Source organism: Balaenoptera physalus (genome assembly GCF_965194825.1).
Source record: "Balaenoptera physalus genome assembly, chromosome: 3".
NCBI classification, from domain to species: domain Eukaryota; kingdom Metazoa; phylum Chordata; class Mammalia; order Artiodactyla; family Balaenopteridae; genus Balaenoptera; species Balaenoptera physalus.
The window spans coordinates 16,193,964-16,220,605 of NC_138890.1; the positions used below are offsets into that span (position 1 = coordinate 16,193,964).

Genomic DNA, 26,642 nt, shown 5'->3' on the forward strand with positions numbered 1-26,642 from the left:
AGGAGGATAATTTATGGACATTTAGGACTTTGGATTTTTAACCCACAGTAACAAGAAAACTTCATTTCAAAAGAAAATGTGAGGTCTTCAAGTTTGCTTTGGTTATTGAGGGTCCTTTGTGGTTCCATATCAATTTTGGAGTCGTTTCTTCTATTTCTGCAAAAATAGGGGATTTTGATAGGCATTGTATTAAATCTGTAGATAGCTTTGTGTAATATGGACATTTTAACAATAGTTCATGAACATGAGATGTCTTTCCATTTATTTATGTCTTCCTTAATTTCTTTCAGTAACACTGTAGTTTTCAGTGTACAAGTCTTTCATGTCTTTGGTTAAGCTTATTCCTAAGTATTTTATTCTTTTTGATGCTATTGTAAATGGAATTGTTCTCCTAATTTCTTTTTCGGATTGTTCATTGCTAATGTGCAGAAATGCAAGTGATGCGTATATGTTGATTTCATATTCTGCAAACTTTGCTAAGTTGTTTTATTAGTTCTAACAAAGTTTTTGTGAAATATTTAGCATTTTCTACATCTTTTCCAATCGTTTCCCTTTCAGCCTAAGTGTATCCTTCAATCTAGGGGACCTTTTGACCTCCATCTTAGGCTTTCATCTTAATTCTCAACTTATTCAGAGTCTTAGTTGGTTAGTGTTCTCCTTATTGTTTGCCACTTTGGAGAATCCAACAACATGTTCTACTCAAGGTGAGACCTCTTTTCTCTTCCACCTCTGAAGCTGAATATCACTTATTACTTACTTCATTCTCTTAGAACTTAGCATTCGAAGTTTCAATGGTGATCTTTCTTAAAGGAGGTCAATATGCTCACTGAATTCAAGACCTCTGGTGAGTTGTGTCAAGTGTGTAGGAATCATATTAACTTGTTGGCTGTTAGCACCCCCGGAAACATTTCTCAAGTGGCGTTTGAGCTTGATATTCAGGTTTATTGGACACCGCATTGAAGAGTTTACCAGAATAAGAGTAGGCTGGTCTTTCCTAAAGCAGAGTTTATCCAAGGGTGACCTTGTAGCCACCTGCATCAGGCTCATCCCCGTTGAGTCATTGAGTGCCCTCAACCCCCCTAAACTGTAAACTCCTTATAGACAAGAGTTATGTTTTATAGGTCCATCCACGTTGCTGCAAATAGCATTATTTCATTCTTTTTATGGCTGAATAATATTCCACTGTATATATGTACCACATCTTCTTTATCCATTCATCCATCAGTAGACATTTAGGCAACTTCCATGTCTTGGCTATTGTAAATAGTGCTGCAATGAACATTGGGGTGCATGTATCTTTTCTTTCTTTCTTCCTTTCTTTCTTTCTCTCACTCTTTCTCTCTTTCTTTCTTTGTCTCTCTCTGTTTCTCTGTTTCTCTCTTTCTTTTTTCTTTCTTTCTTCTTTTATTGTCACACGGCATGTGAGATCTTAGTTCCCTGACCAGAGATGGAACCCATGCCCCCGGCACTGGAAGCACAGAGTCTTAACCACTGGACCACCAGGGAAATTCCAGGGGTGTATGTATAGTTTTGAATTAGAGTTTTCTCCGGATCTATGCCCAGGAGTGGAATTGCGGGACCCTATGGCAGCTGTATCTGTTCCTGCACGTCTCACATCAACCACCTGCACTCCAATCCTTGCTCTCAACGTCATCTTCGGGGAACCCAACCTGCGACAGGGACCTTGACAAGAAGAAATGGCTCAGGGAAAAGCTACCTGCACAGGGAGGAGATAGAGGCCATCGCCCCTGGGGTGCGGCGGGGAGAGTAGGCACAGAGATTTGTCATTTCACCCCCGATACTCATTTCAGCCCTCCTGGCTGCCCCACTCTAGGTCACCTCGGGATACAGAGGTGACCCGGTTAGAGTCCCTGCCTGTGCAGGAAGCTGGGTGGGGGCACCAGCGGGTCTGAATCATATTAGTGCAGGGCCTCCCCCGCGGCACTGGGGTTATTCGGGGCGGGTCACCCTCTGCTGAGGGCCCCTCCTGGGCACTGTGTGGGGTTTAGCAGCATCCCTGGCCGCACCCATTTGATTCCAGGGGCCCCTCCCCCCCACTTGTGACAACCACAGATTTTCCCCACACATCACGGAAGAACTGGGTGAGGCGGGAGCAGGATGGCCCTGGGCGAGGACAGTTGTGTTGAAGCAACCAGCCTGGCCCAGGGCAAGGTCTGCCCCAATCCCGTCAGCGCCTGCATTTAGAACTGCCCCTTTCCTCTCCCACCTCCCCTGCCCTGCAGTGGTCTCCGAGACCCCTCTCTCATCCCCATGTAATAAATCACACCTTCTCAGTTTACTGTTTGCTGCCCTCGCTAGAACGTGAGCTCTTTGAGGACAGGGATGCGGTTATGTCCCCAGCACCTAGAAGAGTGTCTGCTGTGTAGTAGATGCTTCCTAAATACTTGCTGAATAAAGGAGCTGAATAAAGGGATGAGTGGATGAATGAATGAAGGTTACAATGGAAGGAGGGGGGAGATGCCCTTTCTAGCTCTCGGGGGTTGGGAGATCAAGTGAAAGATCCGTCCTAAATAGGCTGACCAGCCTTCTGGGGTTCCCCGCGACTGAGGGTTTCCCCACAGTTCCAGCGCTCAAACCTGAGCGGTCCTGGGCAAACTGGGGGCGGGTGTTGGTCACCCTATGTAAACACAGTAACAATTCCAGCTGCAGTAGCAATGGCCAATGACCTCTACGGTCTTATTGACCATGCACAGTTCTTTACCTGGCGGGGAAGGGTGGGCCGGGATTGGAATTCTGGTGATCCAGGGCGGGTGAGGGCACACCCCGGGCTTGTGTAGGGGAGTCCAGGAAGGTTCTGGAGGAAGTGACAGTGACACAGGAGGGAGGGAGGAGTCGAAGGAAGAACGTCCCACATGACAACGTGTGCCAATGGCCCTAGGCCCAAGGTCACACCTGACCAGGGCTTGCTTTTTTTTTTTCTAATTTACTTTTTCCCACATGGATATGCAATTGTCCTAATGCCATTTATTGAAAACTCCTTAATTTCCCCACTTTCTGTCATATCAAGTTCTCATATATCTGTTTCCGGACCTTTATTCTATACCATAGAGCTATACGTCCCATCCTTGCACCACTAGGGCTGTTTCATCACTATAACTTTATTTTTTATTCATTTATTTTTTTTGGCCGTGCCGTGCGGCATGTGGGATCTTATTTCCCTGACCAGGGATCGAACCCGCGCCCCCAGCAGTGGAAGCTCGGAGTCTTAATCACTGGACCTCCAGGGAAGTCCCCAGGGCTTGCTTTGACATCCATCGAATGGTGGCAGGTGGGCGCGGGGAGCAGCTGTCTGTGAGCCATCCTGTGTAGAAATGCAGGGTGGAGGGGAGGACAGATGGAGCGGGAGGGGGAAGAAGCAGAGGAGGGAGGGAGGCAGGGCGGGCGAGAGATAGAGAGTTTCCGGAGACTACAGCTCTGGCTGTGTCCTAGGGCATGAAAGCTGAAAATAGCTCCTAGTGCCGGAAGCCTTGGAGCCGGAGCCTGGGAGCCAGGGTGACTGGCTCTCCTCCCTGGTGTGTGTGTGTTGGGGGGTGGTGGCTCTGGGCTTCTCAGGCTGGGAATGGGGTGCACAGAGCAGGGACGGAGCGGGGACCCTTCTCTCTGGGACCTCGTGGGCCATCCTCAGCTCACAAAGCTGAGCCACTCCTGCCCTACGAGTGAGGGGCTTCTCCTCCCTGTCCCCTGGATCACACCCCCTCACACACAAGTTCCCCGTGTGTGTTCCCAGCAATCAAGAGAATCTGTTTTTAAAAGGTTTGGGGGAGGGGGGTAAACATACAAACAAGAGCAGAATGGATACTTTTTCAGAATGTGAATGGCTCTGTGTAAGCCCACCCACAGGGTAACCACAGTCCTGACCTCTAACACCCTTGACGAGTCAGCCTTGGTCTGGGTTTGCGGACCCACGGAAGCTTCCTCATCCCCTCCTTCAGATCCCGTCGCTCCCTCGGCGTCTTTGTGAGAAGCACCCGGGGAAGTGGGACTGCTAGGCTGTACTGCTGCTAGAACTCCACCTGGGCTCCACCAGGCTCCAGCCCCCCGCCCTGTGCACCTCTCTGACCCTGAGGCACCTCAACTGGTAGGAGCCGCATCACCTTCCCTCCCGGGACTTGTGACACTTAAGGCAGACACCGAAAGGACAAGCCTTTGGCTCCCTGGCTGGCAAAGAGCAGCTACTCAATTGTCATAAGTGTCCGTATCAGTGAGGGTTCTCCAGACAAACAGAATCCATAGGGTGTGTGTGTGTATATACACACACACGTACATATGTACACACATACAAAAATAGACAGCTGTGTATATATGCCGTATGCATACACACATATACACATATAGTATATACAATACACACATACATATATACACACATATAAAATGCATAGTTTGTATATATACAGTATGTATACACACATATACACATAATAGATACAATACACACAGACATATACACTATACATACACACATATAAAATGCATAGTTTGTATATATACAGTATGTACATATACGTATAACACATGCAATAGACACACCTAGGTACATATATATCATACATATATACACACATACAAAGATATTTAGGTGTGTATATAGACAGTATACATACATACACATATAATATATGCAATACATACACGTATATACATATGGACACACATATACACCTACATATAAAAGCACATAGCATAAAAATATATATGTACTGGATATATAAATTCATCGTATATATACATACATATATCATATATATATAAGATATAGACACATACATATATACAATGTATACACACACATACACACCTATATGTAAATATGCGCATGTACATACACATATAAATACATACGCAAGTGTGTATATAATAGTATATACAGATATACATATAATACCTAGAAACATATACACATACAGGTATACGACATATATACACACCTATATATAAATATACACTGTATACATACACACATACAGTGTACATATACTGTATATATACACACACCCATATATTAATATATGGGTGTGTGTATATATACAGCATGTTCACATTTATAATATGTATTCTATATATATACACAGACATTCATGTATACAATATATACACACAAATATATAGGCTTGTATGTATACTGTATATAGTACTTACACATATACTACAAACGCACGCACATATAAACATATGTGTATACATATATATAATATGTATACACACATATACAAATTAATAGGCTTGTATACATTCAGTATTTTTACATATATAGTTTTGTTTTAAGGAGTTGACTCATGTGACCGTGAGGCAGGCAAGTCAGGGCAGGACTCTGGGCTGGAGACACAGGCAAGAGCTGATGTCCCAAGGCCATTGGAGGAACAGTTCCCTCTTTCTACGGAGCCTCATTTTTCTCTCCAGTCCTTCAACTGATGGACGAGGCCCACCCACGCCGCGGCATTGACAATCTCCTTTACTCAAAGTGGACCAATTTCAGTGTTCATCTCTTCTGAAAAATACCTTCCTGGCCACATCTGGAATAATGTTTGTGGCTGCCGGGGCCCCACGCAGTGCGCACATGAGATTAACCATCCCCGTGGCGATGATGACACTTTATTTTCTCCCTTGACCATTGTCACTACTATTCCAATTAAAATGGCAGCGCCATGAGGGCAGGGCATTTCCTTTTTTGCCAGTACTGAGCATCCAGGGTCTGGTGCCTAGCATAGGCTAAATACACGGCATTTTTTTGAACAGAAGCCAGGATTCCGGCTGTCATACTTAATGAGGAATTATAGTCCTATTATTGGTGGGGGGGGTGGGGGTGCCACGGTACGTCAAGGGCGGGAGTCGAACCCGCCACCCCAGGCCCCAAGGGGTCTCCCCGGGTCCCCACTTCGGGCCGGTGGGAGTGGCCGGGGGCAGCCGAAGACGTGCGTGCGTGCGTGCGTGAGAGGGGGCGTGTCCACGGGGCGGGCGGCGCTCGCCACGAGTGAGTGGTTCAGCTCGGCCCCGGCTCGTTGTGCTCGCCTCACACCGGCCGGAGTTGGCAGCAGCGCTGGAGGCCCCGGGCCGGTGACCACAAAGAGGGAGCCGGGGGCCGGACGGGAGCGCGGCGGCGGCGGCGGCGGCGGCGGCGGCGGCGGCGGCGGCGCCGGCTGAGGCCCAGGCCAGGCCCCCTCCCCTCAGCCTCCCGCCGGCCCGCCCGCCTGTCCCGCCCCCGCCGGCGGCGCCCCGCCCCTCCCCTAACCGCCAGACTAGCCAGCCTGGTGCGGGGGCCGCGCGCGAAGACATGGGGGAGAAGCTGAGGCTGGAGTCGCCCGTGGGGGCCGAGCCCGCCGTCTACCCGTGGCCGCTGCCGGTCTACGTGAGTGCCGCCCGTCCCCTCTTCCCGAGCCCCCGCCCCTCTTCCTCCACGGCGTGCGCTGAGCCCACCGAGAAACGGAGCGACTCGAGTCGCCAGACCCTCTTTGGAGCCCCCCTTCCCGCCCCGCCGTGGTTCTCCGCGGCCGTTCCAGCCCCCGCGCGCAGAGTGGGCAGAGGGGAGCCGGGGCCGGCCGGGGGCGCAGACTCGGCCGCGGGGACCCCGTGCTTCCGAGGGGCGCCCGAGCCGGGCTGCCGTTGGCTCTGTAGTGCTGGGGACCCCGGTCCCCCCGGGCCTGGACTGCCTGCGGGCTTGCCCTTCCGTACTTCATGATCTGACACGTCGGGTTTCTTTTTCCTGACCGGCTTTACCAGACTTTACCTGACCAGCTTTACCAGCGTCCCCTGATAATGTGTTAGATATTCAAGTTTTAGGGCCCGGTCCCAGCCCTATGGAATCAGCAACTCTGGTGGGGCTCAGTGATCTCTGTTATAACAGGCCCTCCAGATGATTTTTATTCACCTTAAAGTTTGAAAATATCTGCATTGTCAGCTGACCAAAGCGTCCACCAGCAGGTGAAGGGGAGTGGCGCCTGCAAAAGATAGGGACTGGCCAAGGCAAGTACAGGAGCATTTGCCGTGGTAGTAATGGAGAATGCCTTTTCTCCACTGGTTGGCACAGACTAATATCTGGGAGCAGTGGCAGGGTTATTTAGGATGCTTTACATTTCAGTGTCCTGGTTTGCCAGGGACTTCCCCTGTGTGAGCACTTAAAATCTCATCCTGGCAAACCCCTTAGCCCTGGGTTTGAAAAGCTTAGGGAATAACCTGAAATTTAGGGGAAACAAGATGTAGGTTTTGGGCAAGTCACAAGTGCTAATTAAAGCTAAGCAAGTATGGACAACATCTAGCCTTCTTTACCCCTTTGCGGGGAGGTAAATCTGATTGGGTGAAAGGACTTATTGTTACGAGATCTTTGTAGAAACATCCCCTTCTGCTTAGTCCGCTGGTTCTCAGTTCTGGCTAGACATTGGCATCGTCTGAGGAGATTTAAAATGATTTTATTGGTCTAGGATGACCAACCGTCGGTGTGAGGGTTTTTAAAAAGTGCTTCAGATGATTCTAATGTGCAGCCAGATTTAGGTGCCACTGCTTAAGCGTTTGAACCGCTGCTACATATTTTCACCTCATCTTCCTATGAGAATATCCAACTGTAGTTGAGGTTTGTTATTTTTCTTTTTCTTTTTTAAACTGTCTTATTATAAGATTTACTGTCTTAAATAAGATTGAATGTACAGAAAATCCTGCTAGTCCATCTGGTGTAGCTGGATACCCAGAATAATATCGTTAAGATATGTACCATTTAAGTATTGTGACTGGCCTTTTTAAAATTAACATATGCATTAAATTAGTGTTGATAGTATAGATGTCTTTCGAAGTTGTCATGTTGGGGAGCTATACCTCTAATCTGCTGCCATTGCTAAATATCTGGACACCTCTTATTAGGAATTGCTTTTAAAAATCTTTAGGGATTAAAACCAAGATTGCTGTATTATTTGTACTGGGACCACAAAAACCTCACAAAGTTCCCCCGCTGTACCTTCTACTCCCATCTCTAACCCTTGGCAACTTCTAATCTGTTCTCCATCTCCACAGTTTTGTTTTTTTAAGAATAATATGTAAACATAATCATGAATTACTTCATCTTCGGAGACTGGCTTTTTAAAATTTTTCCCTCGGCATCATTCCCTTGAAGTTCATTTCAATTTTTGCATATATTAATAATTTGTTCCTTGTTGTTGCTCGGTAGTATTCTATCATAAGATTTTATCACAATTTGTTTCAACATTCACCCATTGAAAGACATTTGGGTAGTTGCCAGTTTTTGGCTATTATAAATAAAACTGCTGTGAACATTTATGTGTAAGTTTCTGTGGGAACTTCATTAAGTTTTTGTTTCTTTTGGATAAATGCTCAAGAGGACAATTACTGCATTGTAGGGTGAATCTACTTTTAGGATTAAAAGAGACTGTCAAGCTGTTTCTCAGAGTGGCTAAACCATTTTATATTCCCACCAGTGATGTGATATAATTTTTCTACGTACTCGCCAGCATTTGATGTTGTCACTATACTTTAATTTTAGTTATTCTCTGATATGTCATTATGGTCTTAATTTGCATTTCCCTAATGGCTAACGACGTTGAACATCTTTTCATGTGCTTCTTTGCCATGTGTATATTCTCTTCCATGAAATGTCTGTTCCTGTCTTCTGCCTATTTTCTAGCTGGATTTTTGTAAGTTGTTTGGAGAGTTCTTTGTATATTATAGATACAAGTCATTTGTCTCATGTGGGATTTTCAAATATGTTTTCCCACTGTGTAATTTGAGTTTTCATCCACTTAAAAGGATCTTCTATGAAGCATTTTTAACTCATTTTGATGAGATCCAATTTATCAGTTTTTGCTTTTATTGATCATACTTTCGGTGTCAAGTCTAAGAATTATTCACCTAGTTCTAGATGCCAAAGATTTTCTCCTATTTTTTTTTTCTAAAAATGTCCTGCTTTTACATTTAAGATTATGATCCACTTTGATTTAATTTTTGTGTAAGGTGTGTAAGGTTTAGGTTAAGGTTCATTTTTTATTTGTTTGTTTTTGTCGAGGGATGTCCAACTGTTTCAGTACCATTTTTTGAAAAGTCTATTCTTCCTTGATAGCTTTTGCACTGCTGTCAAAAACAAGTTAAATGTATTTATGTCAGTCTCTTTCTGGGTTCTCTGTTCCATTCCATTGATCTATGTATCTAGCCTCCATCATTACTGCAAAATCTTGAAATTGGGTAGATTAATTCCTCCCATTTTAATCTTCCTTTACAAATTGTTTTAGCTATTCTTCAGCCTCTTCTTACCATATAAATCTTAGAATAAGCCTGTCTATAGCCACAAAAACCTTGAGGGCATTTTAAGAGTAATTGTGTTAAGCCTCTTAACTTGGGGAGAATTGACATCTTTATTATGTTGTGTTTTCTAATCCATGAACAAGGTATGTCTCCCTATTTGTTTGGGACTTTAAAAATTTTCTTCATCAGCATTTTGTCATTTTCAGTATAGAGGTCCTATAAATGTCTTATTGGGCTTATATTTAAGTATTTATTTAGGTCAGTTGTAAATGGCATCACATATTTTTATTTAAGCTTCTACACATTTGTTATTAATACATAATTTGATAAAATTGTGTTGATCTTGTACTCTAAAACATTTACAAACTAATATTATTTCTCAAGCTTTTTGTGGATTCCTTGGTATTTTCTCCATTTAGATTGTCATCTCATCTTCAGATGCAGACAGTTTTACTTTTCCTTATTCAATATAATAGGATATATTACTATTCAACATTCAGTAGGATATATTCCTTCCTATTCAACATAGTAGGAATAGTCCTTTTATCTTTTAAATAAACTTTTTAAAAACTTAACTTTTGAATTTATGTATTTCTTTATTTTTGCTTTATTTTCTTACTAGAACCTCCAGTAATATATTTAATAAAAGTGGTGAGGGCAGATATCGGTGCCTTGTTTCTGATCTTACAGAGAAAGCATTCAGTCTTTCACAGTTAAATATCATGTCGGTATAGGTTGTAGATCATCTTTATGAGTTTCAGTATGTTCCTTTTCTATTCGTAGTTTGCTTGGAGTTTTCTTTCTTCTTTTTTTAAAATCATGAATGGGGTTGGATTTTGTCAAATGCTTTCTCTGCATTAATGGATAGGATTACATGACTTTTCCCCCTTAATCTATTGGATATGGTGGATTACATTATTTGATTTTCAAATATTTAACCAACTTTGCATAACTGGAATAAATACCATTTGGTTATGGTATATTATTCTTTTTATATATTTCTGGATTTAATTTGCTAATATTTGGCTGAGGATTTTTACAGGCAATTTCATAAAAAATATTGGTCTGTAGTTTTCTTCTTTCTATACTATCCCTGTCTGGTTTTGGTATCAAGGTAATACTGGCTTCATAAAATTAATTAGGAACTGTTCCCTCTACTTCTATTTCTTATCAAGTCATGTAAAATTGGTGTTAATTCTTTAAGTCTTGGGTAAAAGTGAAACATCTAAGCCTGAATATTTCTTCTGGGCGTTTTTAAATGAAAAATCAGTGTTTCTAATGGTTACAGGAAAATTGAGATTATCTATTTCATCTTGGCTGAGTTTCGGTAGTTTTGGGTGTAGAAGCATGGGTCCATTTCATCTACATTTTTGAATTTATAGTGTAGACTTGTTCATAATAACTTGTCCCTTATTAACCTGCAGGATATGTCATGGTATCCCCAGTTGCATTTCTGATATCTGTGATTTGTGCCATCTCTCTTTTTATCTTGATCAGTCTTGCTACATCTTTATTGATAAGATTGTTTATTTCAAAGAACCAGCCTTTTGTTTCATTGATTTTCCCCCCCTATTTTCCTGTTTTCAGTTTCATGGATTTTTGTTTCATCTTTATTATTTCCTTCTTTCTGCTTGTTTAGTGTTTTTTCCTCTTCCGTTTTTACTATTTTAATATAGAAAATTAGATTATTGCTTTGTAATATTTACTTTCCCAATTTAGTGCTATAAACTTCCCTTTCAGCATTGCTTTCACTTCATTCCACAAACTTTGGTCTGTTATGCCTCCATTTTCTTTTATTCTATGCATTTAAAATTTTTTCCTTGACTTTTAACCCATGAGTTATTTGGAATTGTGATGTTTAGTTTTCATGTGATTGAAGATTTTCCTGTTGTCTTTCTGTTATTGACTTCTAGTTTTTTTATCACCCAGTATATGGTATATGAGTGAATGTTCCATGGACACTTGAATATGTATTCTGCTTTTATTGAGTGTGTTCTTTAAATGTCAGTTATATCCTGTTGATTGATGATGTTTTCAGTTCTTCCATATCCTTGCTGATTTTTCTCTCTGGTAGTTCTATAAATTGCTGTGTTGAAGTCTCAAATAATAATTGTAGATTTAAAATTTTCTCCTTTTACCTTTTTCGGTGTTTGCTTCATGTGTTTTGAAGTTCTTTTGTTTGGTGCACACACATTTAGTATCACTAGGTCATCTAGGTGGATTATTCCTGTTATCTTTATGTAATGACCCTCTTTGCCCCTAATAATTTCCTTTGCTCTGAAATCTACTTTATCTGATATTAATATAACCATTCCTGCTTTTTCTGATTAATGTTCATATGATATATCTTTTTCATCCTTTTACTTTGAACTACCTATATCATGATGTTTAAAGTAAGCTTCTTATAGACAGTATATAGTTGGATCATGCTTGTGATTTTTTTCATCTACTCTGCCAATCTCTGTCTTTGACTTGGTTACTTAGATCATTTGCAGTTAATGTAATTATTGCTATGTTAAAGATTAGGTCTACCATTTTATTTTTTGTTTTGTCTTTTACCTTAGTTTCTGAATCCTATGTTTCTCTTATTTTGCCTTCTTGTGGGTTACTTAAACATTTTTTAATAAGTCCATTTTAATCTAATTTACTTATAATCATTTGTGTATACTGTTTGTATAGTTTTCTTAGTGGTTGCTTTTGGCATTACAGTATACATATGTAACTTATCATAGCCTACTGGAATCAGTGTTTTATTACTTCAAGTGAAGTTTCAAAATTTTACTTCCATTTAGGTCTCTTAATAGTCCCCAGTTTTAAAGTATGATTTTCTGTAGTATTTCCTTTATATACATTGAGAACCACATCAGATGGTGTCATAATTTTTGCTTTGACCATCATATAGGATTTAAGAAACTCATGAAGCTAATGATAGTCTCTTATATTTACCCCATTTGTTTTCACCCATTCCATTGTTCCCCTTTTCTTTCTGAAGTTCCCAGTCTTCTGTTATTGTTTTTTTATGTTTTCATAACAGTAGGTGATATCTGGGCTTTCCAGTGCCATTGGATATGAGTTTCAGGAAACACTGAGCCTGGCTCACTTAATGCTGCTGAGTTGGAGGGTTTGTATATGTTGGGCCTGTTGGCACAGCAGATGCTAGCAGATTAGACTAATGTTGATGGGACTAGTGCCCCAGGAGGATGCATTCCCATTCAGGCTATGCTGCTGCTACAGTTGATCAAATCCCCCTCTACCCCAAGTGTGGGGCAGTGACCTGCTGCTGTCACTGCTTCTTTATTAGGCTGCTTTTGCCTCAGGTGTGTGGTGGGATCCCTTGGAAGCTGCTGCTGCTGTCAATCACAAGGTTAAATTCATTTTAGAAATACTTAACTATAAATATGTAGCCTGGCTCTTGTAGGACCTCTGTATTTGTTTTTTATTGCTTTCATACGAATTACCACAAATTGAGTGACTCAAAACAACGTAAATTTATTACCTTACAAGTCTGACATTGGTCTCAATTGAGTCAAGTAAAAGTGTTGGCAGGATCGACAGATGAATGGATAAAGATGTGGCACATATATACAATGGGATATTAGTCAGCCGGAAATGAAATTGAGTTATTTGTATTGAGCTGGATTGACCTAGAGACTGTCATACAGAGGGAAGTAAGTCAGAAAGAGAAAAACAAATACCGTATGCTAACACATATCTATGGAATCTAAAAAAAAAAAGAAAAAATGGTTATGAAGAACCTAGGGGCAGGACAGGAATAAAGACTCAGCCATAAAGAATGGACTTGAGGACACAGGGAGGGGGAAGGGTAATCTGGGATGAAGTGAGAGAGTGGCTTGGACATATATACACTACCAAATGTAAAATAGCTAGCTAGTGGGAAGCAGCCACAAAGCACAGGGAGATCAGCCCTGTGCTTTGTGTCCACCTAGAGGGGTGGGTTAGGGAAGGGAGGGTGGTAGGGAGACGCAAGAGGGAGGAGATATGGGGATATATGAATATGTATAGCTGATTCACTTTGTTATGAAGCAGAAAGTAACACACCATTGTAAAGCAATTATACTCCAATAAAGATGGTTAAAAAAAAAAAAAGTGTTGGCAGAGCTACATTCTTTTCTGGAGGCTCTTAGCGGAGTTTCTGTCCCCTGGACTTTATCAGCTTCCAGCGGTCACTTGTAGTCCTTGACTCAGAGTCCCCTTTCTCCACCTACAAAACCCAAAATGTTGCATCTCTCTGATTCTGCTTCTATTAGGACATCTCTCTCTTTCTCTTTCTACAGTTGGGAATGATTTTCTGCTTTTACGGACTCATGCAATTAGATTTGTTCCATGAGGTAATTCAGGATAATCTTTCTATCTCAAGGTCTATAACTTCAGTCATATCTGCAAAGTCCTCTTTACCATGTAACGTAACATATTAATAGGTTCTAGGGATTAGGGTGAGGGCATTTTTAGGAGCCATTATGCTGCCTACCACACCCTTAACAAGTGACCTTGAGAAAGTTACTGAGATTTTTAAAGCCTTACTTTCCTCAAACATAAAATGGAAAGAAAGATATCTAGTTAATATCATGAAAGTGAAACAGTATATATGAAATCAGCTAATTCAAAAAGTAAGATTTCTTCTTTTTCTTTATGATTTACGTGATTCTCAGAGTTCAGGTACTTGAAGAGTTACTTTTTTAAAAACAGAGCTAAGGAATTTCAGGGTTCAGGTGCTGTAAGATTGTCTGAATTATCTGAGTAACAATTAGCTAAGCACAGGTGTAAAGCATTTGATTTACTCCCTGGTGTTCTTTATCTTCTCATCCCACAATCCATATCCCTTGTCTAGCTCCAGCCAGTAGAGTCAGAGCTTGTTTTACTGTTTAACTAAAGTTCAATTTAAATTCTCTCTACATCTCCAGATTCTCAGCCCTGGTTGCATATTACAATCACCTGGGAAGATTTCGAAAAGTACTGATGCCGAATTTCTACCTATCATGGATATTTGAGGAGGGACCTGGCATGAAGTGCTCTAGCTTATGGTTTGTGGAGCCAAATCATAGTCTACACTGAGCCAAATCACTTGCGGTATCACCTCTAAAAAGGAGTTTATCTGTGGTGACTAATGCTCTTCCTTTGTCAGTATGCTTGATTTGTCCCTCTTTGGAGGAAAAAAAAAGGGGGGGGGGAACCCCAGCAGTTTGGCTCCCTGAATTACAACCTGATGCTGTGGAATTAGTGTTGGCTCAGAGCGCACATCTTCGGATACCCATTCTCTCTCCTGCTCCCTTGCGTGAACTTATATCCTTGGGCAGTTTTTCATCCACCACCCTCTTTTGCTTCTAATCTTAGCAAGTAAAGTCTCCCCTGAATGAAACAGCATTTCATGAGACTTGCTGGGAGCATAGGTCTGTTCCAGACCTATCATATGTTAGCTAAAGCAGATATAAGTGATGTGTTTTTGGCATTCATCCTTATGGGTTGGAGAGAGAAGAGACAGCATTTTATCCTTTTAGGTGTCATCTGACTGGGCAAATGGGCTCTTTCCCTCTGCTGCCTACCATGTCAAAAACTGAGGGTGTTACCTCTAGAAGGTATCTTCTAGGTATCAAAATAGTTCAGATAAGTCAGATTTCTCAGTAAAAGATGGCAAAACTATGGCTTAGGTGGTTAATTTTACATGTCAATTTGTCTGGGCCACCATGCCCAGTTATTTGGTGAAATATTTTTCTGGATATTTCTGTGATGGTGTTTTTGTGTTTTTAAAAATTTTGATTTTTATTTATTAATTTATGCTTTTGGCTGCGTTGGGTCTTTGTTGCTGCACGTGGGCTTTCTCTATTTGCAGCAAGTGAGGGCTACTCTTTGTTGCGGTGTGCGGGCTTCTCATGGCGGTGGCTTCTCTTGTTGCGGAGCATGGGCTCTAGGTGCACGGTCTCAGTAGCTGTGGTGCACGGGCTTAGTTGCTCCACGGCATGTTGGATCTCCCCAGACCAGGGCTCGAACCCATGTCCCCTGTATTAGCAGGCAGACTCTCAACCACTGCGCTACCAGGGAAGCCCAGGTTACTTTTGAACTGCAATCCCCACACTTGTAAAATGACATTAAAAACCACTCTTTCTGTGGGTTCTTAGAATTAATTAAGCAGGTTATGTGTGTAAAGTATCCTGGCACTTGAATGAGTTGTCAGAACCAAGGGCTGCTGGAGACGATGCTTATGCCCTAGGTCATCTCCCCTTCTACTGGGCGGCAAGTAAACACAGACACAGTAGTCAGTGCTCTGGAAGAAGTGAGTTCTGGTGCTGCAGAGCACAGAATCTTTTTTTTTTCTTAATTTAAATTTTATTTTATATTAGAGTATACTTGATTTACAATATTGTGTTAGTTTTAGGTGTACAGCACAGTTATTCAGTTATACATATATCCATTCTTTTTCAGATTCTTTTCCCGTGCAGGTTATTGCAGGATATGGAGTAGAGTTCCCTGTGCTATGCATTAGGTCCTTGTTGATTACCTATTTTATATATAGTCGTGTGTATATGTTAATCCCAAACTCCTAATTTATCCCTCCCCCCCCTTCCCCTTTGCAGAGCACAGAATCTTGGAAGGGAGAGTTCAGGCTTCTTGGAGGAGGTGCCATCCTTTCTAAGGATATATAGAAGCTCCTGGGGTGGCAGGAGGGAGCAGTGTGTGTCAGAGTTTGAGAAATATAAGAAAATATGGCAACAGTAAGGTACACGAGTGGAACTCAGGTTTTGGGAAAGAAATGAGCGTTGATACTGGAAACCTACTGGGGCCAAACAGAAAAGGGCCTTCTTTGTCCTGTCGGAAGTTTTAATGTTTATCCTGAAGGCTGTGGGAAACGCTGAACAACAGTGAGATGGACTTCTGGTTTAGAGACTCACTCGGACCTCCATGTGGAAAGCACTTGATGGGGTGCAGGCTGAATTGTAATCTAAGGGTCCCACTTAAGTTGTAAAAGGTTGGACTGGATTTCGGAGATCCGAGAGGGAATGGGTGGGGCCTGGTGACCAGTTAGAAAAGGGAGGGCAGCAAGCGTGGGTGACAGTTTATAGCTGCATCTTTTTGTGAGATACACAGCACAGTAGGAAGGGATTGGGGCTGGGGAGAGGATCTTACTTCATCTTCAGTGCTTTTGGGGGGCCTGGTAGACAGGGCTGGGCCCAAGGTACAGATCTGGGCTTTTTGGGAGGACAGGTGTTTGAAGGCATGGGAGAGAGTTAGGTTACCCACAAGAAGGTCCAAAGAGTCATAGGTGTGAGAGCTTTTTCAGTGGGTATATTGAGGATGCTTATAAGCTGAAAGAAAGTAGCCAGCAGAGGAAGGGTGTGAAGATCTAGGAGAGGAAATGATTGCTCATTTGTTTTCAAAAAGCTGAATACTTATTGTGTGCCTGGCCCTTTTCTAGGATCTGGGGTTCACACCGTGTGTTATCTCTTCTGCAAGGACAGTTCAACTCATCCCCTGGTGAAGAGAAGTCAGATTATTCTTTGCATCCCATTCAGGTGTAGGAACTGTTCTGTCCCTCTGAAGGGACTTTACTTAACCAGAGTAATAAGTTAGAAATCAAAAGAAATTCGAGCTGGAAGGGACCTTAAAGGCCACTGTACTTAATGTTGCCTAATATTTTACCTTGATTGTAAGAAAAATTTATTGCAGAGCCCATTCTCTTCAGAGTTCCTTCACTGAACTTTCTTTGTGTTTTTCATCCAGTGGGTCTAGCTTGTAGATTTTGGCCTCCTCGTAAATTTGCTTCTTCATCCACATTACATTTTGCCCGGACTATGGCAGAAGCTCCTGGGTGGTTTCGCGGCCCCTGGACTCAGTTCCTCTAAGTTCATCTGCCTACTCGGGTTGAGTGATCTTCTAACATGAAAAGATACGCCTAAAATAATGCTGCTAATGACTTGCCCACACAGAGTTAGTGCGTACTAGCCGCCCAGCGTGTGCTCTGCCCAGAGGCGTGTAGTCTGAACTGTGCTTGGCCAAGCCTCCTGGGGCTCTTTGGCCCTGAGGAAGGGGAGCTTTTTGTGATCACTCCCTTTACCTAATCAGTCCTTCAGCAGCGGGGCGCCTTTTTCTAATCAGCGGAGGCACCCTTACTCAGCCTGTGGTAGCCCCAGGGCTCATCACCTGTGGGATACAAGCCATGCTCTCTCCCAGGCTTGCTTCGACCAACATCTCTATTTTCTGTCCCTTCTCACACTTGGACCCCCCGGCGTTTAGTCATCCCCACCTGCAGTATTTACAGTGCCCAGCAGGTGTCAGGCTTGAGTGTCTTTGCAGAGTTGCTCCCTCTGCAGTTACTGCACCTCCTCCTCCACCTCTGCAGAGCCTCAGCTTTCTCGATTGTACTTCAGGGTTATCATGAAGCCATCACTTAGATATAACTTTTTGCCTCCATAGGAACCTCTGTGCATAAAGGTTATGGTTCTTTATCTCATGTGATTGAAATTTTGAGTTTATACATGTCCCTCCTTAACGAGGCTTTAAGGGCAGGAGTCGTTTCTAATCCTTAGCACAGAGCAGATGCTTTTTTTCCTTTTTAGATGCTTTTTAATGATGATAAAATGTACGGTTTAAATCACTCATTTTACAATAATTTTGCTTTAGGTTGTGACAGAAATAAAGTTTCCAGAAGTTGTGTTCCTGCAATAAGAAATAAAGATGTGACCTTCCAGTTGTGTAAAGCTCACGAATGCTGTGTAAGTGCGTCGGGTGCAATAAGGAACCTGGAGCTAAATGGGCTAGTTCTGAGAGAGAGAGACTTAACTATGTTAACAAAGGTAAGCTTCATTGTGTCCTGCCAACATTTGATAGTTGCTTTTGGGGCAAACTAAACGGGTAAAATTTTAAACTGTTCTCCCCATTAAAGGGATTGAATAAATAGACCACTTTGGTGCACCTGTGTCTTGCGAATTGTCCAATTGGAGATGGAGGTTTAGAAAGTGAGTTTCAGTCTTGTTTAAGTCTCTTCCCATCAGACTGGTCTCGTGATTTCCTACACACCATGTTACTTCCTGTCTACCTTTTCTTGGTGTTGTTCATGCCTGGATTGTCTCCTGTACCTGCTCAAACCTTGGTCCATTCTCATTTGTACCATGGAAGTTTGTCATGCTGGATGCTGTCAGAACGAATTTTACTTAAGTTTGTGTTAAGCCGCAAAGGACACATTTTGTATAATTTCTGTTTTTTATGTTTGTTTATATTTTTATGGTTTCTCTTCAAGAAATATTATGAGAAGGGAAATAGCAAGATGTAAAGAGCAAAAAAGTCATCATTCTCTTTAAATTGTTAGAACATGTATCTGCAATCATAATTATAATGCACTGTGGTATGTGTTAAAATAGGAAATATATGTAATGTCCCGTAGGAGCAGCAGAGTCAGTGGTGTTAGTGGGGGTGTGTCACGGAAGTAATCACAAAGCAGGTGACTGTTGGTTGGGGTCCTGAAACATTAGTGTGTGTTCCCTGTGTCCAGTAGTGGTCTGGAGGGGTCAGGAAGCCTGCCTTTCAGTTTGAGGGAACAGAGGGTTTGAGGTCCTCTCTCTTCTATTGCTCCAGTATACTGCATAGCAGCTAATAAAATACTGGGTTTATAGTTGACATTTAAATCGCTGATTGATCATCAAGATGGGGATGTATCATTGGAAATGAAAATAGGAAGAGTCTTATGCTTTTTAGGTTTTCCTTTTTTGTCCTATGTCTCAGAAGGCTCTTTGACGGGAGACTTTTTATTCTCCCATACAATTCCATGAATACTTTTACCCTGGCACTTATTTTAATGGCATTTTCAATTTATAAATGTCTTTGAAACACATATTGTAAACTATTTGAGGGTAATGACCATGGCCATTGGTGGCACACCTTAAATGTGCATCGTGTTAAGTTTTTTTTTTTTAATTTTATTTATTTATTTATTTATTTATTTATTTATGGCTGTGTTGGATCTTCGTTTCTCTGCGAGGGCTTTCTCTAGTTGTGGCAAGCGGGGGCCACTCTTCATCGCGGTGCGCGGGCCTCTCACTATCGCGGCCTCTCTCTCTGCGGAGCACAGGGTCCAGACGCGCAGGCTCAGTAATTGTGGCTCACGGGCCCATTTGCTCCGTGGCATGCGGGATCTTCCCGGACCAGGGCTCGAACCCGTGTCCCCTGCATTGGCAGGCAGATTCTCAACCACTGCGCCACCAGGGAAGCCCCATCGTGTTAAGTTTTGAGTGTCATGTGGTCTACCATCAGTGCTTCCCTCTTTCACCCAGTTTTCTTCCTCATTTCCTTCTCCAAATTTGTCTCATTTTTCTACTTTCCCTTTTGCTTCTCTATTCTTGCTTTCTCTTTCCCATTGCATCTGTCATTCTTCTTCTCCTTCTCCTTCTGACTTCATTATGGCCAACCGAAGCCTTTTCTAGTCTGTTCTCTATCTTCCTTGCCTCTTTATTGCCATCCACAAACTCTTACAGAATATTCTTGGTTGACTCCCTTACTTCCTAGCATACCCATGTACTTCATGATCACTTTAGAACATTGAAAAGGGTCGGAATGTTTAAAAATAGGTAATTCTAATCAGTCTTCTTTCACCTCTGGTATAAGACTCTTCTTCCTCAATCTGACCATTCTCAAATCTAGAAGTACTCCAGCTCATTGGTCCTCCTTACCCCCATGTTTAGGCCAAAGAACTTGTGAAACCTTAGCCCTGTTTAATACTTGAATTTATCAAAACATAAGAGAGCTAATTCTGCCCAAGGGCACCAAAGAAGAATAAAGATGCCACAGATAAACGTTTAGTCCAGATTTATAATGGACTCTAAGTGCCTAGTTGAGTGCTGACCATTAACTCACTTGAACAACAGGGAGCTCATGACAGAAACTAACATGTTAATTGTATAGACACTTCACCGTTCCTCAATGTAGCTGATAAACTGCATCCAGTTAGCTTAAATAACATGAATGATGAATTTCCCTGTGTATATAAATTGGGAGTTTGTAAAGTTATCTTTTTCCCTTTGTACAACTACTGACTACCACCTCGCTTCGTCACGGCAATAGAAAATGATGACTAAGAAACACATTGTCTCTGGGCTTCCCTGGTGGCGCAGTGGTTGAGAATCTGCCTGCTAATGCAGGGGACACGGGTTCAAGCCCCGGTGTGGGAAGATCCCACATGCCGGGGAGCAACTGGGCCCGTGAGCCACAACTGCTGAGCCTGCGCGTCTGGACCCTGTGCTCCGCAGCGAGAGAGGCCACTATAGTGAGAGGCCCGCGCACCACGATGAAGAGTGGTCCCCGCTTGCCACAACTAGAGAAAGCCCTCGCACAGAAACGAAGACCCTACGCAGCCAAAAATAAATTAATTAATTAATAAAAAAAACAAAAACAAAACCACATTGTCTCAGTATCAGTGGACATAATGTGTTAGTATTCTACAAAAATCTCTAAATTCTTAATCTAAAAGATATATCTGCCAATATCTTATATCCTTATCCTTTGTTAGTATAAATATCCAATCTATGAACGTCTCAGTTTCCTTACTTAGAATATGAGGTGGATAGATTTGCTAATATCTAGGGACCTTTCCAATTTTAACATTCCCTGGTTCTAAGGGCTGAGCCAAATACAGTGGCTCCTGAATCATTAACCTCGCTCACGATGAAAGTTATCAGCAAGATCTGCATGCAAGAGATCAAATATTCATATCCGTATATACTGTAGCACATTGACTTTTACAGAACTCAAAGTAACACAACATAGTTACATTCATAGACTTAAGGTCACTGTGGTATACTTTACAGTTTTTCTTTTCCCTAGGAAGGAAATGTAGATCCCTGGGAAGGGATTTCTTTCTCTGCTTTTTAGTAATGTAAGCCTTTATTATCTCTTGGATCCTAAAAATGGGGAGGGTTTTGGCAGGTGGAGCTTAGGAGAGACCCATCAGGTGGCAGGGAGAACATGAGAAAGGGCAGAAGGAAGAATGGATTTTGAGAAGGACCTGATATCTTACATGATGAGAGCAGCGTTTCACAATGTCTGTCCTGCACAACACTGGTTTTAGATGATGTTGATGTAGTTACAAGACAGAAGCATATGGGAAGAGCCGTACTCTACATCCCGACATGAAATTCAGGTTTCACTTTGTTACATTACGTACTCTGAAAAGTTTTGGAGGAAGGAAGTGATTTCATTTTTTTAATTCAGTCTTACTCACAGTTACTTGAGAAACCTATATTCAGCTGATGGGACTGTATTTTGTGAAAGGCCAATCGAGAAATGCTGAGATGGAGCTTAAGATATTTCTGTGTGGGGACAGGCATGTGATTATTTTTCTTATAATTCTTTACTGTTTGTCCTAACAGTTGTTATTTTGCAGGGTTTTGTTTTGTTTTGTTTTGTTTTTTACATCTTTATTGGAGTATAATTGCTTTACAGTGTTGTGTTAGTTTCTGCTGTATAACAAAGTGTATCAGTTGTATGTATACATATATCCCCAGGTTTCAGTTTTAAGCCTTCTGTTTTTACCTGAGTCATTGGGCCTCTTAGAAAGCTCAACAATTCTGCGGTCTTCATCTCTTATGTAGTTTCCAGAAGCTCCTGGCACTTACCAGTATTTCCTCTTGATTCTTTTCCTCCGACTTCAAACTTCTTACGATTCTGAGCTGATTGTTTTCTCAGCCTCTAGTGTCAAAACCAGCCACGTCACTCATGTTCATTGTCTCAGATACAAGGTGCAATATTTCCCACGTTTATGTGTGTCAAAATATAAGTCAGGGATTGATACATAGCATATGCTCAATAACAATTTTATTTCCTTTTTTTCTTTGTTCAAAGGTATCCAAACACTGGCCAAGTTCTTAAATTGAAAGTAGAGTGATCTAATTTATTCAGCTCATCCAACCATCAATATTGAACATTTGTCTTTTTTCTTACACATATTTCTTGTATTCCAGTCGTGACGTTCTAGAGCACAGTGAGCACATGTATAACTTATTACTGCATTACTACCTTGGCTATTCCTTGACCAAAATTTACTTCATACAGCTGACAGCCTAATTAACCTACTAGAGTTTTTTTTAATGTATGCATACAAACCATAAACACCAGTTGCATTGCTAATAACTGAATTTTTACATCTCTATGCACCCATGTATCCAACACCAGGTCAAGGTATTCTAAAATATTTGTAACACCCTACAAGGTTCTCTGTTACTTCTTTCTGTTCCATACTCCCCCAGGGCAACACCCAAGCTGACCTCTTTCACCATATATGACATACAGGGAATCACACAGTGTGTATTCTTTGGTATCTGGCCTTTGGTTACATATCATTATATCAGTAGTTTATTCTTTTATTGTGTTTTCTTGATTTTTTAAACCTAGACATTCATACAGTGTCAAAGTACCACTGATTTCTTAATATTATTATGCTGACCTCCATCTTCAGAGGCTTTCCACAGTCTTCCATCTGTCTTTCCACCTACTTTCTCTTCCGTCTAATGATGTTTCATTTAACCAACCTCAGTCAGCCTTTCCCCCATATTCCCCAACACGTAGCACTCCTGTGTTCAGCCAGTTTTGTTCCCTATTCCATAAGCCCTTTGTGCCATTGCTGACACTGTGCCTGTGCCCTGCCCGGAAGGCCTGTTCCCTACCCTCTATATACTTGTTCAAGACTCAGTTTAAATGCTGCCTGTTCTAAGAAGTCTTCTCAGAAGAAGCCAGTGCTTTTTGGAATCCTTCTTTAATGAAGTCCCATAGCAAGTGTCATCTGTCCTCCCTGATCTGGTAATTAATTATCCAGTGTTCCTATCATATAGTGTTTGTTTTTCTTATGTGCTGTTATTATTTATTGAAGCAGATTATAGTGACTTGAACCAGGAACTGGGTCATTTTCCTCTTCATTTTAGTGCAAGTTTCTGTGACATGAAGTTAAACTCCTTTTCCCTCACTTCCCATTCACCCACTTGTTAAACACAAAGTACAAGTGAAACTTATTGGTTAACAGGTTTTTGTGGTCCTTGGTTCTGGTCCCTAGGTCTAAGCTGTGCTTCTGTAGTGCTAATTTGACTGATTTCTTATTGTCACATAACTGAGGAATTAACTAAATCATTACAAATTTAGATACATATAAGATATTATAAGAAAACCAGTGGATGTCACAAGTTTAGGCCTGGGGGAGAGTGTTGTATGAGTCCTAGTTTGGTGAGGCTCACACTGCGTGATCGCGCCTTCCAGTATTCCATTGTAAGTAAGAAAGAGGTATGCAAATATATGGTTAACATTTAACAGTGTTGATAAAAAAGAGAGGAGAGAAAGGGATGACAGGTACTTTGAGGGCTTTTTGGAATTCATGAACAATTATGATTGGATGGGGAAAAAGAAAAACCGAGGGCTAACCTCCCGCAGGTGAGCTCAGGAAAGAGAGAAGGGCTCATCTGGTATGCAGGTAGAGAGGGTTGACCTACAGAATCTTAGAAAACCTCAACAATCTGAGCAGTGATGGCAAGAGGCAAACTAAAGGGATAACAAAAGTCTGCAAAAGTCTCGCACCAAGAGCTTTGGCATGGTGTTCATCATCTCGCTAATCCTAGCATGCAGACATTTATGAGAGTAAAGTCAGGTCTTTGCCAGAGTGGGTTCCTTATTTGGGCAACTGGGTCAAATGAAGAAAGGCAAATGTAGGCTGCCGGAGTAAATAAGGAGAGGAAAAACAAAACGAACGAGACCTATCATTCATCAGTGGTTTCCCCCCAATATTCTTAGCCTCCACCTTATCTCCATCTTACTGGTAACACAGGAACTAGACTGAACAGTCAGGTCAAAGGTCTCTACAGAAACGGAGGTAATATAGAAAATAAGAAAATAAAACATGAAATTGTAGATTTTCTTCCTAGGGGTAATTGAGATGATAGTTGAATAATAACATAAGATCAGGTGAAGTCCAAAGACATTTTAGAAAAGCTGGATAAAGTAAGAAAACATCTGTTCGCTGGCATCTGAATGTTAGAGAGACACCAAGACATGTGGGCCAAGTTCTGGAGAGAAGGGAAACACAGACGCAAGCTTGACATTTGGTGCAGCTTTTCTCCTTGGGGCATTTGCTGATTCAAATCTTACAGACTAGGAGCTGAAAAGCCAAGGAGTTCAAAAGACTCTAACCACAGAAGCCAAACGGCAAGAGCTCAAGCTAAAGGCAACAACTAATGGAATGACAAGCTAAGTGTATCTTTAGTCTCACAGGGCTGCGGAAACCATTACATTTAAAGCCTAACAAATACATGGGTAGTTGGGAATAGGGAGAATCCAAACGCTCATATGGTAATCCCAAAGGGCAACACCCGTAGAGGAAGGACAAGACAGAAATAGAGCAACCTTCACACAGACTGAAAAACAGCTTTGAATGAGCTCAAACTGAGAATGGACTAAGGTTTCCAGTCCCTATAGTAACTGTCTGCCATGGGCAAAAGGAAATCTTTTCAAGAGAACGATAACGACATCCAGAATGTGGAGGTATCTTTATAGTTTCCTAAAATAAGTTAAGCCCAATTTTAATATAAAAAATAATTTGATATACCAGGAAAAAGACTAAATGATCCAAAGCTCAAAAAAAAAAAAAAAAAACAACAAGAAAGAAAGAAAGAAAGAAGACAATATAAATAGACAAAGGAGGACAAGAGTTACCAGGCATTGGTTAAAAAAAACCAAAACAACTATGATTAAACAAAGAAAATAGACACGTGGCAAATAAGCATATGAAAAGATGCTACACATTCCATGTCATCAGGGAATTTTAAATTAGAACAATAATGAGATACCACTACACACCTATTCAAATGGCTAAAATCCAAATACTGAAATACCAAAGTTGTTGACGATGCAGAACAACTCGAATTCTCATTTGTTGCTAGCAGGATACTTGGCAGTTTCTTACAGAACTAAACATACTTTTACCATACAGTGATCTAGTAATCATGCTCTTTGGTATTTACCCATAGGAACTGAAAAGTTATGTCCACATAAAAACCTGCACATGGATGTTTATAACAGTTTCTTTCATAATTGCCAAAACTTGAAATCAACCAAGATGTTTTTCAATAGGTGAATGGATAAACAAGCTATTGTGTATCCGTACAAAGGAATAGCATTCAGCAATAAAAAGAAAAGGCTATGAAGCCATGAAAAGGCATGGAAGAAGCTTAAATGCATATTGCTAAGTGAAAAAAAGCCAATCTGCAAAGGCTACATGCATATTATATGATTGGAGCTATATGAAATTTAGGAAAAGGCAAAAGTGTGGAGACAATCAAAAGATCAGTGGTTGCCAGAGGTTGTGGGGAGGGAGAAAAGGATGGGTGAAGCCCGGAATTGTAAAGGCAGAGAAACTCCTGTGTATGGTTCTGTAATGGTGGATACAGGTTATTGCACATTTGTCAAAAATCATATAATGTACAAAACAAAGAGTGAAGTGTAAAGTAAAGCATGGACATTAGTTAGTAATAATGTGTCGATATTGGTTCATTAACTATAACAAATATATTATGCTAATGTAAGATGTTAATAATAGGGGAAACTGGGTTGAGAGGTAAGGAAGTATGAGAACTCTGTCCTTTCTGCTTAATTTTTCTGTAAGCCAGAAACAGCTCCAAAATAGTCTATTAATTTAAAAAACAAATGTAGACCTGCATACAAAACTTGCACGTAAATCCAACCACAGCAGCATTATTCATAAGAGCCCCAAAGAGGAAATAACCCAAATGGCCATTTACTGTGAATGATCAATGAAACACAGTAATAACCACACCATGGAATATTATTCAGCCATAAAAAGAAATCAAGTACTGATACATGCTACAACATAGATGAACCTTGAAAACATGCTAAGTAATTGTATGTTTCCATTTGTATGCAATGTCCAGACTAGGCAAATCTGTAGAGACAAAGTATATTAGTGGCTGCCTAGGGTTCGGAGAAGTGGGGGAGTGAGTGACTTATAGTAGATTATTTTTTGGGGGGGGGGGTGGATGAAAGTTTTACAATTGATTGTGGTGGTAGATGCATAACACATTAAATTGTACACTTTAAATAATATGGAAAGTAAATTATATCTCAATGAAACTATTATTTAAAATTATGATTTTACAGAAATTCAGTCCTTACCTATTATGTATCTATCTGTCTATCTAGCTATCTATCTATCTATCTATCTCTCTATCTGTCTATCTATCCATCTATCTCTCTATCTGTCTATCTATCCATCTATCTATCTATCTCTCTGTCTATCTGTCTGTCTATCTATCTGTGTGTCTATCTATCTCTCTATCTCTATCTCTCTGTCTATCTCTATCTATCTATCTATGTCTCTATCTATC

The 26,642-nt window shown here is 41.3% G+C and overlaps 1 protein-coding gene and 1 long non-coding RNA gene across 2 annotated transcripts in view; one reads left to right on the forward strand and one right to left on the reverse strand.

Moving 5' to 3' along the window:
- Positions 1-26,642, reverse strand: part of PGLYRP2 (peptidoglycan recognition protein 2) — a 360,132-nt gene that overhangs the window by 312,145 nt on the left and 21,345 nt on the right. The gene's annotated exons all lie outside the window — the stretch shown is intronic.
- Positions 6,244-26,642, forward strand: part of LOC309658802 — a 51,477-nt gene continuing 31,078 nt past the window's right edge. Inside the window, exons 1-2 of the long non-coding RNA XR_014262401.1 lie at positions 6,244-6,367; positions 17,896-18,068. This is a non-coding gene — a long non-coding RNA (uncharacterized lncRNA). The remainder of the gene's footprint in view (positions 6,368-17,895; positions 18,069-26,642) is intronic.